The 13,995-nt window shown below is 42.7% G+C and overlaps 1 long non-coding RNA gene across 1 annotated transcript; it reads left to right on the forward strand.

Annotated features, from left to right (window-relative positions):
* Window positions 1-9,734: 9,734 nt before the first annotated feature.
* On the forward strand, window positions 9,735-11,773 carry LOC116354486 (uncharacterized). Its single transcript, XR_004203796.1, has 3 exons — window positions 9,735-10,330; window positions 11,368-11,544; window positions 11,724-11,773. It is a non-coding gene; the product is annotated as an uncharacterized LOC116354486 (long non-coding RNA).
* Window positions 11,774-13,995: the final 2,222 nt, after the last annotated feature.

Consider the following 13,995-nt stretch of genomic DNA (forward strand, 5'->3'; position numbering starts at 1 on the left):
TTGCATGGCTATAACATGACTATGATAACTTGATGCTATACAGGACCACACAACGCAATTCAACATGACTGCACTAATTAAGATCAAAGTGGGGGTGCTGCACATGTGCTACAAAGCATAGCACCATCTTCAGTACAGGGCTACAACTGCACAATTAACTTGAATACCTCTAAACGGTCAAATACAATGTAATACCCATATAATGATGTGCCATACACCTATACAATTACAGGGCATATAAACAATGCACTGGGGGACATTTTCCTTTACAAATACAGGGTTAAATTTGTGAAATGATCTGAGAGCCAAAACAGAGAGAGCCCGCTCGCAATAGCTAGCTCTCAGTAGAAACTACTAATTAGCATAACCATAAATATGACATTATCGTCGCAGAGTGCATCTTCAGACATAAACACCTGAAAGGTATGAAATATGTACTTGCATATCAACAAGGACGCACACTGGCCGTAGCTTTCATTGTGTTAGCCAACTGGTGGGAAAACAACGATGGCTGGAGCTCTCTCATTTGACTTCTCACGAACTGATATTCTCTAAACTGGAGATTAGTGAACGAGTCGGCTCTAAGGGCTCTTGTAGGTGAACGTTGGGAGCCGGCTCGCATATCAGAAGAGCCAAATCTATTCATAAAAATTTTACAAAAAAATGTAAGATATGAATATTCAAAATATTTTCATGAATAGAATGAACTAATTCAAAGAACAAAAAAATACATCAAATAATATAGGCCTAAATGCTCAAGCGCACACATTCGTTCCGACTGTCTGCTCAGACTAACAGCCTCACCTGTCGTTCATGTCAAGATGCGTGAGGGAGGGCCGAGCCAATACACTCACAGTCACACACTTAGCAGCCGAGGAGAGAGAGGAAGAACAGCTGTGAAGACAACAGCTGGAAAATGAGTCGGAAGCACAGTAGTATTTGGATGCATTTTAATAATGTTCAGTGTTAGAATTTGCCAAAATAAAATCCCATATTAAGCCACAACCACCGGCATATGCGAACTGTGCACCCAACTGTGAAGCTAGCTGTAGCGGAGTTTCGAGAAACTAGCGGGCCTGCTAGTGATAGTGGTGGAGCCAGCATCTGGGGCGGCAGGGTAGCCTAGTGGTTAGAGCGTTGGACTAGTAACCGGAAGGTTGCAAGTTCAAACCCCCGAGCTGACATGGTACAGCCCCTGAACAGGCAGTTAACCCACTGTTCCTAGGCCGTCATTGAAAATAAGAATTTGTTCTTAACTGACTTGCCTAGTTAAATAAAGGTAAATAATCTCCATACGTGGAGATGCATCCACTCAGTCAAGTAGGCCTACTCCGCGACCCGCAGCAATGCAGTCTTCTATGGACCAGTTTATGCCAAAGTCTATGTCTGTAGCAAATCAAGGCCAAATTGATATTGCATTGGCTAAAATGATTGCCACCGATTTCCAGCCATTTTCGATCGTGGAGGACAGAGGTTTTAGAAATTATAGCAATAGTCTAAATCCAATGTACACAATTCCAAGCGGGAAAACCCTTTCAAAAGGGAAAAAGTCCAAAAAGTTACTGCAGTTTGCCTTACCACTGACTGCTGGACATCAAGGGTAACCACTTCTTTCATGTCGGTTACATGTCACTTCATTGAAGATTTTTCGATGTCTAGCTGTCTTCTGGACTGCTTTGAGTTCAGCGACAGACACAACTCAGAGAACTTGGCAGAGGAACTGTTGAGAGTGGCCAGAGAATGGTAAGTAGATGGAAAAGTGGTCTGTTGTATTAGCAACAATGCAGCTAACATAACCAAAGCCATGAAAATGTTTAAATGGATCCATCAGCCATGTCTTGCCCACACAATCAACCTGATTGTAAGAGATGCTCTGAAGGTGATGAAGCCCACTGTGGACAAAGTGAAAGCAGTTGTGGAATACTTCCACAAAAACTAAAGTCTACACAATGCCGGATGGGGATGCCTGAGCTAAGGCCTAAACAAGACTGCACTACAAGGTGGAATTCAACATTTTATATGTTGAAGCGGTTTCTTGAGTCAAAGGATGCCATCATCTCTCCCCTGGCCATGGTCAATGCACCTGTTGATGCTCTGACCCAAGAGGAATGGGAGGTAACCACAGGACATGTGACAGAGTTGATGGACACCCTATGTTCATTAATGGACAGAAAGTTCCACAGAATAGAATAGAATCAGAAACCGCTGCACTTGACCCCAGGTTTAAGAAGTTAGCCTTCAGTGATGCCAGAGCGAGTGATGAGGCTCTTGAAAGAATAACCTCAGCAGCAGGGAGGGACAGCCCCAGCCTTCAGCTGGCTCAGGCACCAGGGCAACAGGAAGAAGATGGAGCAGAAGCACGAGCAGTAGTGCCACAAAAGTCTGCTATTTGGATGCTGTTTGACGAGAGAGCAACTGGGGATGCAGCACGAAGGAATCCCTCAGCAGATGCCATAATGGAGGTCCGATCCTATTTGGAGGAGCCCCTCCTCCAAAGATCTTCAGATCCTCTGAGCTGGTGGAAGAACAAGGCCTCTGTCTAAAGTCATTACAGGGAGACTGCATAGTGGCCACACCTGTTCCCTCAGAGAGGGTCTTCGAAAGTGAGGCAGCTTGCATTTCTGAATGCAAATCTCTCAAAAAAGCTAAATATGGTCAGCATTGCTGTGTGCTGCTGGTTATAACATGGCAATAAAGAAAAGATGGACCAGTGTAATGTTTTAAGTGGGATACTACAGTTTTGCACATTGTTAATTATTTTTCTTTGGTTTAATATTCTATTATTATGTTGTTCAGATTGTATTCATTTTGAATTGTTACATTTAAACTCTTTAAACTTGACGTCCTCTCACTGTCAACTGCATTTATTTTCAGCAAACTTAACATGTGTAAATATTTGTATGAACAACAAGATTCAACAACTGAGACATAAACTGAACAATTTCCAAATACATGTGACTAACAGAAATGGGATAATGTGTCCCTGAACAAAGGGGGGGGTCAAAATCAAAAGTAACAGTCAGTATCTGATGTGGTCACCAGCTGCATTAAGTACTGCAGTGCATCTACTCCTCATGGACTGCACCAGATTTGTCAGTTCTTGCAGTGAGATGTTACCCCACTCTTCCACCAAGACACCTGCAAGTTACTGGACATTTCTGGATGAGCCTGCAGGAATGGTACCACATGAGGGAGGAGGATGTCTTCCCTGTAACGCACAGCGTTGAGATTGCCTGCAATGACAACAAGCTCAGTCCGATGATGCTGTGACACACTGCCCCAGACCATGACGGACCCTCCACCTCCAAATCGATCCCGCTCCAGAGAATAGGCCTCAGTGTAACGCTCGTTCCTTCGACAATAAACGCGAATCCGACCATCACCCAAGGTGAGACAAAACTGCAACTCGTCAGTGAAGAGCACTTTTTGCCAGTCCTGTCTGGTCCAGCGACACTGGGTTTGTGCCCATAGGCGATGTTGTTGCCGGTGATGCATGGTGAGGACCTGCCTGTCCGCAGTAGGCTGAGAGAGGTTGGATTTATGGCTTGTAGGCCTGTTGTAAGGCAGGTCCTCACCAGACATCCCCGGCAACAACATTGCCTTTGGGCACAAACCCACCGTTGCTGTTTTGAGACATCGTGCTTTCATTTGTGTTTGAGCTCATCAGTTTACAAATTAGAACCGTAGCAACCTAAATGTCCTTTACCTTGAGCTAGGAGCTCATGTAGCATTATGCCCTCATGGGGCATACACATCAGTTATGGAAGCTAACAACCAGCATACATAACAAGCTAACAAGACTATCTAGCTAGCTCACAAGACTAGCCAATTTAGCTGCGTTGTTTCTTTCATTAGATTGGCTGCATGAGAGGCTGTGGTTGTGGTCTTGGGGGCGCCACGCAGCCTGGGAGACCAGGCTGCCTGTCCAGTATCGTTCTGGGCTTCAATGCCCCACGAGCGCATTGCGATCTATGCAGCGGCAGCATGGTACTTTTGATTATCTTGACATTTGTTATGTCGGGATCACAAGAAAATGATCTTGATTTGACAAAACTTTTGTGTTGTAGTGATGATGAGATAAGTCGTGATCTCGACATAACAAGGGAATTTTATTTATTTGTTTATATCTGAACTTCTGTAGTGAACTGAGCAATAGCTCCTCTTTCTTCTTAACAAACCCTTATGTGAGCTATAACTTGTAACACATATATAAGTACAGTCACATTTAACATGTAAAATTCATAAGCGCAAATAAGAATTGTATGGAAAAGGATATATTTCGATTGGAGAAAGTTTCTATTGTGACAAGACGCGTATCTCACGTGTGAGCGGTATTTCTCAAAATGAGTGATAATTGGGTCACGCTTATATTGGGCTACATTTTGTGAGTTCAGAGACAACTTTGGTAGTATTATAAACGTTTAAACAGCTGGTTTCTAGTAGGCTATATAATTTGAGAATGGCTGTTGCTCAGTAGGCTCAAGCAAGCCTGTTTCTCTCCCCAGTCAGAGGCTGCATGTCTGTCTCACAGACTGACCTGCAGCAGCAACCTATCTTCCTTACAGTGCATTCGGAAAGTATTTCTCCCACTCGTATCTGCAGACCCTCTCAAGCTCTGTCAGGATGGATGGGGAGCATCGCTGCACAGCTATTTTCAGGTCTCTCCAGAGATGTTCGATCAGGTTCAAGTCCGGGCTCTGGCTGGGCCACTCAAGGACATTGAGACTTGTCTCGAAGCCACTCCTGAACCTTCGCCCTAGTCTGAGGTCCTGAGCGCTCTGGAGCAGGTTTTCATCAAGGACTCTCTGTACTTTGCTCCTTTCATCATTCCCTCGATCCTGACTAGTTCCCAGTACCTGCCGCTGAAAGACATCCCATCAGCATGATGCTGCAACCACCATGCTTCACTGTTGGGATAGTGCCAGGTTTCCTCCAGACGTGACGCTTGGCATTCAGGCCAAAGACTTCAATCTTGGTTTCATTAGATCAGAGAATCTTGTTTGTCATGGTCAGAGTCCGTTATGTGACTTTTGGCAAACTCCAAGTGGGCTATCATGTGCCTTTTACTAAGGAGTAGCTTCCGTCTGGCCACTCTACCAAAAAAGGCCTGATTGGTGGAGTGCTGCAGAGATGGTTGTCCTTCTGGAAGGTTCTCCCATCTCCACAGAGGAACTCTGGAGCTCTATCTCAGTGACCATCGGGTTCTTGGTCACCTCCTTGACCAAGGCCCTTCTCCCCCAATTGCTCGGTTTGGCCGGGCGGTCAGCTCCAGGAAGAGTCTTGGTGCTTTGAAAATGATTCAATTTAAGAATGATGGAGGCCATTGTGTTCTTGGGGACCTTTCAATGTTGCAGACATTTTTTGGTACCATTCCCCAGATCTATTCCTCTACACAATCCTGTCTCGGAGCTCTACGGACAATTCCTTTGACCTCATGGCTTGGTGTGCCTTTCCAAATCATTTCCAATCAATTGAATTTACTACAGGTGGACTCACCTCAAGTTGTAGAAACATCTCAAGGATGATCAATGGAAACAGGATCCACCTGAGCTCAATTTCAGGTCTCATAGCAAAAGGTCTGAATATGTAAATAAGGTATTTCAGTTTTGTATATTTGTGACTCACAAAATGGAGTGACACATGCACTTATCACATAGTGAGTGACACATGCACTTATCACATAGTATTCCATACATAAGTTAAGGCCATACAACCTGAGTTGAAACCTGAGTGAGGTGCACATTTACAGTACATAAACAGATGCATGAGCCAAATATTTATGTGGTGGGCACTTGATACAGTCACATGACATTGTTGTGGTATGTCACAAAATGTGGGGTGACAGGTAGCCTAGTGGGTAGTGCGTTGGACTAGTAACCAAAAGGTTGCAAGATCGAATCACCGAGCTGACAAGGTAAAAATCTGCCGTTCTGCCCCTGAACAAGGTAGTTAACCCACTGTTCCTAGGCCGTCATTGAAAATAAGAATTTGTTCTTATCTGACTTGCCTAGTTAAATGTTTTTAAAAAATAGACGAGGTAGTTACAGTGGAATTCAGATGTTTATACACCTTAGCCAAATACATTTAAACTCAGTTTTTCACAACTCCTGACATTTAATCCTGGTAAAAATTCCCTGTCTTAGGTCAGTTAGGATCACTACTTTATTTTAAGAATGTGAAATGTCAGAATAATAGTAGAGAGAATTATTTATTTCAGCTTTTATTTATTTTTATCACATTCCCAATGGGTCAGAAGTTTAAATACACTCAATTGGTATTTGGTAGCATTGCCTTTAAATTGTTTAACTTGGGTCAAACATTTTGGGTGAATTTTGAGGATTGAACCCTGTGGCACCCCCATAGAGACTGCCACAGTTCAGGACAACAGGCCTTCCGATTTGACCCACTGAACTCTATCAGAGAAGTAGTTGGTGAACCAAGGGAGGCAATCATTTGAAAAACCAAGGCTGCCGAGTCTGCCAATAAGAATGTGGTGATTGACAGAGTCAAAAGCCTTGGCCAGGTCGATGAATACGGCTGCACAGTCATTTCTCTTATCGATGGCGGTTAGGATGTCATTTAGGACCTTGAACGTGGCTGAGGTGCACCCATGACCAGCTCTGAAACCAGATTGCATAGTGGAGGAGGTACGGTAGGATTCGAAATGGTCGGTAATCTGTTTGTTAACTTGGTTTTCGAAGACCTTAGAAAGACAGGGTAGGATAGATATAGGTCTGTAGCAGTTTGGATCTAGAGTGTCACCCCCTTTGAAGAGGGGGATGACCGCGGCAGCTTTCCAATCTTTGGGAATCTCAGATGAAAGAAAGGTTGAACAGGCTAGTAATAGGGGTTGCAACAATTTGGGTAAATAATTTTAGAAAGAGAGGGTTCGGATTGTCTAGCCCAGCTGATTTGTAGGGGTCCAGATTTTGCAGCTCTTTCAGAACATCAGCTATCTGGTTTTGGGTAAAGGAGAAATGGTGGGGGCTTTGGCGGGTTGCTGTGGAGGCTGCCGGGCAGTTGACCGGGGTAGGGGAAGCCAGGTGGAAAGCATGGCCAGACGTAGAGAAATGCTTATTGAAATGCTCAATTATAGTGGATTTATCGGTGGTGACAGTGTTTCCTAGCCTCAGAGCAGTGGGCAGCTGGGAGGAGGTGCTCTTATTCTTCATGGACTTTACAGTGTCCCAGAACTTTTTTGAGTTAGTACTACAGGATGCAAATTTCTGTTTGAAAAAGCTAGCCTTAGCTTTCCTAACTGCCTGTGTATATTTGTTCCTAACTTCCCTGAAAAGTTGCATATCATGGGGGCTATTCCATGCTAATGCAGAATGACACAGGATGTTTTTGTGCTGGTCAAGGGCAGACAGGTCTGGGGTGAACCAAGGACTACAGTGCCTTGCGAAAGTATTTGGCCCCCTTGAACTTTGCGACCTTTTGCCACATTTCAGGCTTCAAACATAAAGATATAAAACTGTATTTTTTTTGTGAAGAATCAACAACAAGTGGTACACAATCATGAAGTGGAAAGACATTTATTGGATATTTCAAACTTTTTTAACATATCAAAAACGGAAAAATTGGGCATGCAAAATTATTCAGCCCCTTTACTTTCAGTGCAGCAAACTCTCTCCAGAAGTTCAGTGAGGATCTCTGAATGATCCAATGTTGACCTAAATGACTAATGATGATAAATACAATCCACCTGTGTGTAATCAAGTCTCCGTATAAATGCACCTGCACTGTGATAGTCTCAGAGGTCCGTTAAAAGCGCAGAGAGCATCATGAAGAACAAGGAACACACCAGGCAGGTCCGAGATACTGTTGTGAAGAAGTTTAAAGACGGATTTGGATACAAAAAGATTTCCCAAGCTTTAAACATCCCAAGGAGCACTGTGCAAGCGATAATATTGAAATGGAAGGAGTATCAGACCACTGCAAATCTACCAAGAACTGGCCGTCCCTCTAAACTTTCAGCTCATACAAGGAGAAGACTGATCAGAGATGCAGCCAAGAGGCCCATGATCACTCTGGATGAACTGCAGAGATCTACAGCTGAGGTGGGAGACTCTGTCCATAGGACAACAATCAGTCGTATATTGCACAAATCTGGCCTTTATGGAAGAGTGGCAAGAAGAAAGCCATTTCTTAAAGATATCCATAAAAAGTGTTGTTTAAAGTTTGCCACAAGCCATCTGGGAGACACACCAAACATGTGGAAGAAGGTGCTCTGGTCAGATGAAACCAAAATGCTCTCCATGCTCTCCATCCAACCTCACTGAGCTCGAGCTGTTTTGCAAGGAGGAATGGGAAAAAATGTCAGTCTCTCGATGTGCAAAACTGATAGACATACCCCAAGCGACTTACAGCTGTAATCGCAGCAAAAGGTGGCGCTACAAAGTATTAACTTAAGGGGGCTGAATAATTTTGCACGCCCAATTTTTCAGTTTTTTGATTTGTTAAAAAAGTTTGAAATATCCAATAAATGTTGTTCCACTTCATGATTGTGTCCCACTTGTTGTTGATTCTTCACAAAAAAATACAGTTTTATATCTTTATGTTTGAAGCCTGAAATGTGGCAAAACGTCGCAAAGTTCAAGGGGGCCGAATACTTTCGCAAGGCACTGTATATCTATTCCTGGTTCTAAATTCTTTGAATGGGGCATGCTTATTTAAGATGGTGAGGAAGGCACTTTTAAAGAATAGCCAGGCATCATCTACTGACGGGATGAAGTCAATGTCATTCCAGGATACCCCGGCCAGGTAGATTAGAAAGACCTGTTCGCAGAAGTGTTTTAGGGAGCGCTTGACAGCGATGAGGGGTGGTCGTTTGGTCGCAGACCCATTACGGATGCAGGCAATGAGGCAGTGATCGCTGAGATCTTGATTGAAAACAGCAGAGATGTATTTGGAGGGCGAATTAGTTAGAATGACATCTATGAGGGTGCCCATACGGATTTGGAGTTGTACCTGTTAGGTTCATTGATAATTTGTGTAAGATTGAGATTCTTACCTGTATACATGGATGAAAGCTTCACGGCAGACTGCAACTCCTTTTATAAGACATCCTGTGTTAGTTTGCACAGTTTGTTTGGCCTGTTGTGTTCCACTGATTTCAAAACATGTTATGAAATGAGAGTCAGCCTAGCATGGCCTGATCGTCGTCCATAACTACTTTTTCCCACTTACCTTTGTCGATAGCGCCTGATAGATTCAGGGCAGCAATGTTATTGAGAGCAGTAGCAACATATTTGCAGTTCTCCATGGGTAACAATATCTTTCGGGAAAAAAACTGCAGTACGGGCAGCTCATTTTATAGACACAAGATGCAACACCGACCAATCCAAACTCATCTCTCGGCATGTCCAGCACACTCATTATCTCAGCCAATCATGGCTTGCGGGAAGGTTGCCCACTTTTTCTGTGGCTAAACCAACTAGGCTCGTAATTTAATAATTGTATTCCTTTTTGCAGATGACATACACATTTAATATTAAGGCACATGAACGTTCACATGTTCGAGAAGCCATTTCTGCCAAAAAACACATTTTGTTAAATATTTTTTAATGTTCAAAAGGCTCTCCTGTGAAGTCGTGACTTACGACATACGCCTAGTTTCCTGAATCAGGTCACATTTAATAAATGTGCAAATATTTCTAAAAACCCTTTTCGCTTTGTCATTATGGGGTATTGTGTATAAATTGATGAGGATTTGTATTTATTTAATCAATTTTAGAATAAGTCTCTAACGTAACAAAATGTGGCAAAAGTCAAGGGTTCTGAATACTTTCCAATGCACTGTATTTATGTTTGGAAAACACAATTGAAGGCCAAAATTATGGGGAGGAAAGCACTCATGTTTACCCAACATAGTAATCACCCTAGAAAGGTGGTGACCCTGGAACCCATTGACCCGGATCCCCCCCAATATGCAACACAGAGTTAAGCCCTTGGCTGGAGTTACAAATGCTTATGATTCTATTATGAGTTCCTCATTTAAATGACTCTTGTAGATTATGTAGAACTAGAGTAAGACCACAGCTAGCTTCACTGAAAAGGAAAGCATGAATAGGGGAGCAGTAGTAAGTAGTCTAGGCTACTGGATACAGTAGAGACATTTCTTTACCCCCAGACAAATCTGTCGACAACTTCTGTTTGGCTACCTTTGTTGCCATGGCATTTAAATGATTTAGGAGTCTTGTTTGATTGGTTGAGTCTGTTTGTTACCTGGGGACTGTCTACAAGAGTTGGTGAGGTAAGCAGCCCTTCGCCTTTCGACACTAGTTCAGAACCACCGGTGTAGACACTGCAGAATATTCGAGAACTTTGGGTAAGTAAATCCAACATTTTTGTGCGATAATGCCAAAGCTATTTTGAATAATGGAATACATTTGTCTACTTAGGTTCCATATCAAATTAACACCAATTAATTAGGCTAACTATTAAACAGAACCACCATAAATACAAGATGGCAGGCATTTTCCATTATTCAAACACCTAATGTGAATTACCACAAACAATTAGTGTAGTATGTGTGCTGAATTAAGCATATCCTTTCCCCTTAGCCTAGCTTGCCTATAGTTTCAATTTGATTAGGCCTAGTATCTTTTCAGAGAATTTTTTTTGAGTAATAGGAAAGCTGAATTGCAGACATTGTCTTATTGCCCTCCAATATTGTGCATTAATCTACTGTCATGGCTCAATCATATTAGGTCATTTTATATGAAAGGGAATGAATTGTTCAACATAATGACTGTTTCATACTGAAGTTAATGTAATAAGTAATATTGAGCTTTGCAGTGCACACTAGCCCAAGTTTTCATATAGCCTTAAAGCTAGTCTTAATCAACTAAAGGCTGGTTTTAAATAGATATTATACCAAGTTCCTTTCCTCCTTGAGTGAGTAGTCAGTTGTATCATTGGGTAGAGAGGGTGGAAATTCACTTCCATGTAAATTATGATTTCAACCAGATCATTACTCATCCCAGACAGCACTGTAGTCCCACAAGAGCTATAGGAGGACGGGCTCATTGTAATGGCTGGAATGGAATTATTGGAACAGTGTCAAACATGGTTTCCTTATTTGTTTGATAGCGTTCCATTTATTCCATTCCAGCCATTACAATGAGCCCGTCTTTCTATAGCTACTCCCACCAGCCTCCTCTGATTCCCACAACCTCCCCGGACATCACGTTATATCAAATGTCAGTTTTGTCAATACTTGTCCCTCATGTAAACATAGTCTGCATCCAAAACGGCAACCTATTCCCTATAGTGCACTGCTTTGAGAGTGCACTACTTTTGATCAGGGTCCATCAACTTGTTTCCAGTCTCATCATATCGGTGTGTGTCACCTGTTTCCTTTAGTCTCGTGACGCTGCGAGTATCATGGCCACGCTAAGTGCCAAGCCTGGGCTCAGGTACAGTGTGTCCGACTGGGACCCCAGTAACAAGCTGATGTCTGACACAGCAGAACAGAGGCGACACATCTCACATGAGACACGCCAGGAAGGGAAGACCTTACGCAATGAGACAACCAGCAAGGTAAGATGTTGTGACTATGTAATGAAACAACCAATTCAGTAAGGACTTGCTTGACGTTGTGACTGAATTGTAACATTGGCCTATACAAAGTTAGTTTTCATATCATAAACTGTCATGGACTATTATTTATTCTCATCACACATATTCATGCCATCTCTCTTTCCTCTCTCTAACCTAAGCACTCACAAACTTCTACAGATGCACAATCGAGAGCATCCTGTCGGGCTGTATCACCGCATGGTACGGCAAGTGCTCCGCCCACAACCGCAAGGCTCTCCAGAGGGTAGTGAGGTCTGCACAATGCATCACCGAGGGCAAACTACCTGCACTCCAGGACACCTACACCACCTGATGTCACAGGAAGGCCATAAAGATCATCAAGGACAACAACCACCCGAGCCACTGCCTGTTCACCCCGCTATCATCCAGAAGGCGAGGTCAGTACAGGTGCATCAAAGCAGGGACCGAGAGACTGAAAAACAGCTTCTATCTCAAGGCCATCAGACTGTTAAACAGCCACCACTAACATTGAGTGGCTGCTGCCAACATACTGACTCAACTCCAGCCACTTTTAATAACGGAAATTGATGGAAATTGATGTAAAAATGTATCACTAGCCACTTTAAACAATGCCACTTAATATAATGTTTACATACCCTACATTACTCATCTCATATGTATATACTGTACTCTATACCATCTACTGCATCTTGCCATCTTTATGTAATACATGTATCACTAGCCACTTTAAACTATGCCACTTTATGTTTATATACCCTACATTACTCATCTCATATATATATACTGTACTCTATACCATCTACTGCATCTTGCCTATGCCGTTCTGTACCATCACTCATTAATATATCTTTATATACATATTCTTTATCCCTTAACACTTGTGTGTGTATAAGGTAGTAGTTTTGAAATTGTTAGGTTAGATTACTCGTTGGTTATTACTGCATTGTCGGAACTAGAAGCACAAGCATTTCACTCCCATTAACATCTGCTAACCATGTGTATGTGACAAATAAAATTTGATTTGATTTGTAAAAACATGTCTGTAACTATCTACAATATGAATTAACCGGGCAGTCAACTCATCAAAATAGTTTCTGCAATGCCACCATTTGCCTTTCAAATGAATTGAATGTACCTGTAAAATACCTGTATGTGTAAATGTGCTGCTGCAGTTCCACCACCTCCCAGCAGTGGGAGCATTTCAGCCAGTACAACATGGCCCAAGCACAGGAGACGATGCAGGCGTCACAGCAGCCGAGGGAGGACATGAGTCACTAGGGTACAGGGATAAAATAAAGCCTGGGGAGAGGAGTGTAGCGTTACTATATGGCCAGGCCTGTAAAAATAGCACTGTTCTGTATTGACCCCTATAAAACAGCACTGTCACTGCATCCCAAAAGGCACCCTAATTCCCTTTATAGTGCTGCACTACTTTTGACCAGGGCCCATTGGATGCCATTTGGGGGACACACCCTGTCTGCTTTCACAGGGCTCTCTGTTGTTGTTTAGTATTTGATAGGGCCTGTTTCTGCTTCATAGATATTGCTAAAATGTATGTGTACAGTAAGACTATTGAGAGTTAGGTGACAAGTATGTCAAATCAAGAAGCTGATTAAATAGCATGATAATTACACAGGTCCACCTTGTGTTGGGGACAATAAAAGGCCAATCTAAATGTTGCAGTTTTGTCACACAACACAATACCACAGATGTCTGCAGTTTTGAGGGAGCTTGCAATTGGCGTGCTGACTGGAGGAATGTCCACCAAAGCTGTTGCCAGAGAATTAATTGTTAATTTCTCTACCATAAGCCGCCTGCAATGTCGTTTTAGAGAATTTGACAGGACGTCAGGACTTCTACATCTGGCTTCATCACCTGCGGGATCATCTGGGGACATTATTTACAGTATGTCTGTAATAAAGCCCTTTTGTAGGCAAAAATGTATTCTGATTGGATAGGCCTGGCTCCCCAGTGGATGTGCCTATGCCCTCTCAGGCCCACCCATGGCAGTGCCCTTGCCCAGTCATGTGAAATCTATAGATTAGGGCCTAATTTATTTATTTCAATTGACTAATTTCCTTATATAGTGTAACTCAGTAAAATCTTTGAAATTGTTGCATGCTGCCTTTATGTTTTTGTTCAGTATACATGGTCATTATTCAGATTAATCTGAAATAATTTCCCAATTGACAGGTTGACCCAAATATGTAGTTCCTCAGGGAGGCGGATTGCATCTCTGAATGTGATCACGTTTAAGAAACACATCTGATGAATCGCTCACGTGTTAAGAAACCAGCTAGCATGCCTACTGACATTGCTTCACTGGCTAAGTCTAGGACTCCTAGGCCTAGCTAAATGGTCTGTTACCTGATTTAATGTGTGCATTTACTTGAGAATTCAGAGCATGCGGACCGTGTTGTATGCATGTGC

This window comes from Oncorhynchus kisutch, linkage group LG17 (assembly GCF_002021735.2).
Source record: "Oncorhynchus kisutch isolate 150728-3 linkage group LG17, Okis_V2, whole genome shotgun sequence".
Classification (NCBI taxonomy): domain Eukaryota; kingdom Metazoa; phylum Chordata; class Actinopteri; order Salmoniformes; family Salmonidae; genus Oncorhynchus; species Oncorhynchus kisutch.